Source organism: Aethalodelphis obliquidens, unplaced genomic scaffold (genome assembly GCF_003676395.1).
Source record: "Aethalodelphis obliquidens isolate GAN/ISIS:26980383/991018 unplaced genomic scaffold, ASM367639v1 scaffold4, whole genome shotgun sequence".
NCBI classification, from domain to species: Eukaryota; Metazoa; Chordata; class Mammalia; order Artiodactyla; family Delphinidae; genus Aethalodelphis; species Aethalodelphis obliquidens.
The window spans coordinates 73,221,654-73,227,574 of NW_020837948.1; positions in this window are offsets into that span (position 1 = coordinate 73,221,654).

Consider the following 5,921-nt stretch of genomic DNA (forward strand, 5'->3'; position numbering starts at 1 on the left):
ACTGACATTTAAGAGTAACCTCCAGGTGGCTAAATTATGAGTAATTATTTTACTATTTTGTATTTTCCAGATTTTAAATAATAAACATGTATTGTGTTTTTTTCTTTTTTAACTTTGAGAAATGTTAAAATACAGAAAAGTGCAGAGAAAAACATAACTAATACCTGTGTTCCCATAATCCAGAGCTCATCTATAACGTTTATAATCAAGAAAGTAATACAAAATTAGTAGAGGTTACAGAACGGAGGCATGAGATGATGTGCTTACCTGAAAGCCTGAAATCCACCAGGTGGGCTTTCAGCATGAACTCACTCCATCCCTATCACCTTTGTGCTGCTGATTTTTTTTTCTAAATATAAATAAAACATTATCTTGTAAAACGTAAAAAGGCAGACTGAAAGGGACTTCCCTGGGGGTCCAGTGGTAAAGAATCCACCTTCCAATGCAGGGGACACAGGTTCGATCCCTGGTAGGGGAACTAAGATCCCACATGCCACAGGGCAACTAAGCCGCAACTACTGAGCCTGTGCACCTCAACTAGAGAGCCCACGTGCTGCAAACTACAGAACCCACGCTTTCTGGTACCCGCACGCCACAATTACAGAGCCTGTGCACCACAACTACAGAGCCTGCGTGCCACAACTAGAGAGATGGCCGCACACCGCCACGAAGATCCAGCGTGCAGCAACTAAGACCCAGTGCAGCCAAAAAGAAAAAGAAATAGAAGAAATGTGTATACTTAAAAATAAATAAATAAATAAAAGCAGACTGACAGTGGAATCTGAATATAGAGGTCATTACTAAATGTGTAAAAAGTTAAATTGTATTTTCTCAAGCCCATCTACTCTAGAGAGTGAAATCACAGGTAAGGAATAATTTTAAAAGATTATGAAGCTGCCTTTGCTCTGAAAATAATGATATAAAGCTTACTATGTGCCAGATACTGTTTAAGTGCTCATTTAACCTTGACAACAATGGGGTAGGTTTATCATTGTTATCATTGTTGTCCTATTTTATGGGTGAGGAAACTGAGGTATAGAGAGTATGAGACTTGCCTACAGTCTCTCTTGCCATTACTCAACTGGTAAATGGGAGAACTGGGAATTTTAACCAAGAAGTTCTAACTCCAGGGTCTATATGATTAACCTCTATACTCTGCAGACTTCTCACAGGTGGAAATGTTAGAACTTCAGACTTAAACCAAGTCCACCTTTCTCCCAGTAGAACCCAAGTTTTATACCACTTATGCATTGCCTCACAAAAAGCCATGCCAAAACTCAGTAGTTTTAAGCAACAACAATCTTATTTAGCTCACAAGTCTGCAATGTGAGTAGGATTTAACAAGGAAGGCTTGTCTCTGCTCCATGCAGTGTCAACTGGAGCAGGTCATTTGGAAGCTGGAAGATTCACTTCCAAGATGCCTCACCCTCACGGCTGGTTAGTTGGTGCTGACGATGCTGAGAATCCGCCAGTGATGACAACCGGGGGATATGATTCCTTCCCGTGTAAACCTCTCCACAAGCTGTTTCAACTTCCTCATGGCATAATGAATGGGTTCCTAGAGCCAGTATCCCAAAGAGATGGGAAGTGGAGTCTGCCTGGAGCTGGAAACTATCATAGCATCAATTCTGCCATATTCCATTGGTCAAACAAACACAGAGCTACCTCTCAATGGGAGGAGAGCCAAAGCATTTGGGACCATGTTTTAAAACCTCCACAGTCCCTGTTAGAGTTCATCTCCAAGTTTGTATAGCTGGGATTCCTCAGCTTTTATTGACCCTTTGGCTCCAATGAATTGAACTGACTTCAGGCTCTGTTGTAGCCTCCATACCAAATTTACTCCTCTCATCCACACCTCGGAAGACCTAATAAGTAACACCCCACTCTAGGAAGGAGAAAGATCCACCAGCCCCCATGCTCCACCAGTGTTGACAGTGGTATTAGTCCTCAAACCTTAAACCAAGCCTCCTGCCACTTACAACAGTTCTCTTGTTGTAGGACTTCTCTGAAGTGCTCTGTTAGTTTCTCACAATATCCCACCTGGAGCCATCATCTTGTAAGCCTGGGTCAGAAGACACTGGAAGACAAGGACCTACTGTAGAGCACAGGAAACTCTGCTCAATGTTATGTGGCAGCCTGGATGTGAAGGGAGTTTGGGGGAGAATGGTTACACGTATATGTACCGCTGAGTCCCGTTGCTGTGCACCTGACAGTATCACAGCATTGTTAATCAGCTGTACTCCAATATAAAATAAAAAGTAAAAAAAAAAAAAAGACACTGGAAGAAACAGCACACAATACTACTCTCGAAATCAGACTGCTTTCTATTACCAGTCTTCCCTGCCTCTGCCTGTGTTCTCTGACTGTCCTACTTCAGGATGAATTCCTTCTGCAGCCCAGGTACTGAGTCTATGAGGTTAAGAGGGGCCCCTAGGAGTCCGCCCCACTCATCTCCCTATTATTCTCACTGTTCCCATCTTTATCCAATACACATCTTTTTTGAGAGCTTCAGCTCCAGGCAACACAGGCTGCATAATTTTCTTTTTTTGTTGTTGTTGGTTTTTTTTTTTTAACGTTTTTATTGGAGTATAATTTCTTTACAATGGTGTGTTACTTTCTGCTTTATAACAAAGTGAATCAGTTATACATATACATATATCCCCATATCTCTTCCCTCTTGCGTCTCCCTCCCTCCCACCCTCCCTATCCCACCCTTCTGGCTGGTCACAAAGCACCAAGCTGATCTCCCTGTGCTAAGGCTGCATAATTTTTGAGGCCCAGTACAAAATGAAAAGGTGGGACATCTTGATCAAAAAGCAAAAACAAAAATGCCCTTAAAGACACCAAAATATAAAGATTTTTCTTTTCTTCTTCCGTCTCTCCTGACTTGTAATGGTGTTTTATTGTTCTAAGTAAAGAAAAATTAAAACAAAAAATTATTGGCATGAATTTTGCCATTCATGTATGCAATGCAATGTTAGTTTTGAATGCAAATATCAGAGCATTTACTTGCATGCAGAGTCACCGAAATTACACAATTCATATTTCATAATTTGTATTTGCATTTTGTATTTTGCTCTCACCAGACAGTGAGAACAGCGAGACAGTGAAACCCTGAACAAAACTAACTCAACTGTTTTTATTTTACTTTTTTTTTAATGCTATAATTAAAACCCAGATTCTTTTATTCATTTCCAAAGAGAAATTAGAAGGTAAATGTGAAAAGAGTTTCAAATGACTACTACTCTGGGTACAGGGGTTCTTTTGGAGTGATAGAAATATCTTGGAACTAGATAGAGGTGATGGCTGAACAGTTATTTTACTTCTTGATATACATACATTCTACTAACACATTCTACCTTCAGCTTTCTGATGAATAAGGAATGACGAAAAAGGAAAGAAAAAAGAAAAAATGAGTTGCCTTATATTATATTTCCCTTTCCTTTTACGTCATCATTTTCACTTGGTTAATACAAGGGATTAACATAGGTAAGAAAGGATATGATAAAGTTCCTTGGTGATTGTTGTTTCTTAGGACACCACTGCCTTTTCCCTCCCCCTGTTTTGGAAACAAGTTCTGGTTCGAGCAGATAACATAGCCTCTGGGGGCTGTCAGGGCCTTACTCTTTACTCAGTCATAGATGCAGTATGCTACCTTGCACTTGCTTTGAGTCTCATAGAGCTCCCACACATTGTTAATCCACAGAAATTCTGTGCCCATGGGCCTCACGAATGGTATGTGGCAAATAGAACAGCAACAAGTAGTAGACACATATATTGTGCATATCTCCTCTCTTGTTGCATGGGCTTCATTGTCCTAACAAACTTCACTTGCAAAACATAAGTTCAAAGATACAATTTTTAAGAATTTTAAGACTCCGACAGCAGAGCATTAAACCCTTTCTGAGCTCAGAGTCCTGTGCTACTGCATAGGTTGTATGTCAGTGAAGCACACTATGGTTTCAGGGCACAAATTCAGCCTTCTCAGGATGTTTACCAAGTCCTTAGCAAAAGGCAGAGCCTGGGAAACTACTGCGATATTTGGTGACCTCATTTGGAATCAGAATAGATTTTAAAAAATTATTTTATTTGAAAATGGGATGGAGAATTTAATAACATTATGGGTTGAGAACTTAGACATTCTCTAACTTGCAGCTCTCTTCTCTAGCCCTGTCATGGTTTGATTTTTCTAATTTCCTTTCCTTTATCTATTCTATCTCTCTAGTTTAAATTGAAATATAATCGACATTTAGTACAAGGCACAGATTTTAAACATATAGCTCACTGACATTTTACCTATGTATACACCTATGTAACTACTTCCTAGGCATGATGTGGAATATTTCCATCACCCCAGAAAGTCCTCTTGTGCCCATTGCGAGGGAGTAATCACCAATCACTCGCTAAAGTTTGCCACTATTCTGATTTCCAGTACCCTAGAATAGTTTTCCCTATTTGTCTCTTCTAAAACTTTATAAAAACGGAAGAAACAAAAAATAATTTAAAAAAACAAAAAACAGAAGAATTAAAAAAAAGACAACGACGGAGCCCAATATTCTTTTGTGTCTGTTCTGCATAATGTTTTTTGAGATTCATCTGTGCTGTTGCAGGTAGAATTTGTTTATCCATTCCAGTGTTAATGGACATTTGGGTTGTTTCTAGGTTGGGGCTACTGTAAATTAAGCTGCTCTGAACATTTGTGTAAAAATCTTTATGTGGACATTTGTTTTCATTTGTCTTGGGTAAGTATTTAAGAGCGAAAACACTGGGTCATAGAGTGGCATATATTTTACTTGAGTAGAAACTGCCACAGAGTTTGCCTAAGTGGTTATATAATTTTACACTCTCACCAGCAATCTATGCGAATTCTCTTTTCTATTACTTCCTCCTTTTTCTTTTTGTTTTGCCTCCTTGCTTCCCCAACCTCATATTCGTTTCCATATAATTGAGAGGAGAGCTCTTAATTTAGGAGCAAACTACGTTCATGGCTAAAGAAGAGAAGGAATTGAAAGTCTGAGGGTCCTTAGCAATTTAATTCTTAGTAATATCTCAAAGTAAACTTATGTGTGTGTACATCGTGTGTGTGCATGCACGCGCGTGTGTGTGCGTGTAGGGAGTGTATGTTCTTCATGTATTCTTAGATAATCCATGGGCCAGCCAAATTTAGGAACCAATGTTCCTGAAGTTCTCACCCAGCTGGGAACTTTAGGAGCATTGAACATATTCCCCTACTCTTCATATTTCAATTTAATCTTAAAAAATTCGCCATCCAAGAATAATGTAAGAAATTACTTTATTAAAAATTTTCAGATATTTATTAATGGTGATGATGTGTAACCTACATGTGACATTTTTAGAAGAGATAACAGATAGTACCAGGATAATGTTATCTGTTTTTATGGAATTCACTTAATGGTTTATTATTTGAGAGGCCTCAGCATTTCTTCTTCTTTTTTTTCCTTCCACAAAATCTTCCTTGTTGGTAAAATAACTACAACATTTGAGAGATGAAAAAAGAGATATCTATAGGTAAAATAACATTGCTAAGATTCTATGGCAGCAGTAGGGTCCAAATATACATCTGTGATTACCCCACCAGTCCCAGTTCAAAAAGAAGCTGGGCTTGCTGGTCCACAGCAGTGGCTGAGGGACCTGATCCCAGAAGAGGGCAGCCAAGAGCTGAGGAGAGACTCGGCTGAGACCAAGGGTGACTATAAACCCGATTCTTGTCCATTGTAGGAATTCCCAAAGAGATATAAGACCAGTTTGGGGCCTGATGAGCTCCAGCTTGACTAGACTAGGAATAAAAGTAGAGGAAGCTAGGAACCAGCTCGGGTAACCCAGGGTGGGATTAAGAAAAAGCAGAAAATTGCTGGCATGTGTCAAAGTCAGGGACAAGACAGAGATGATACAAGATCAAG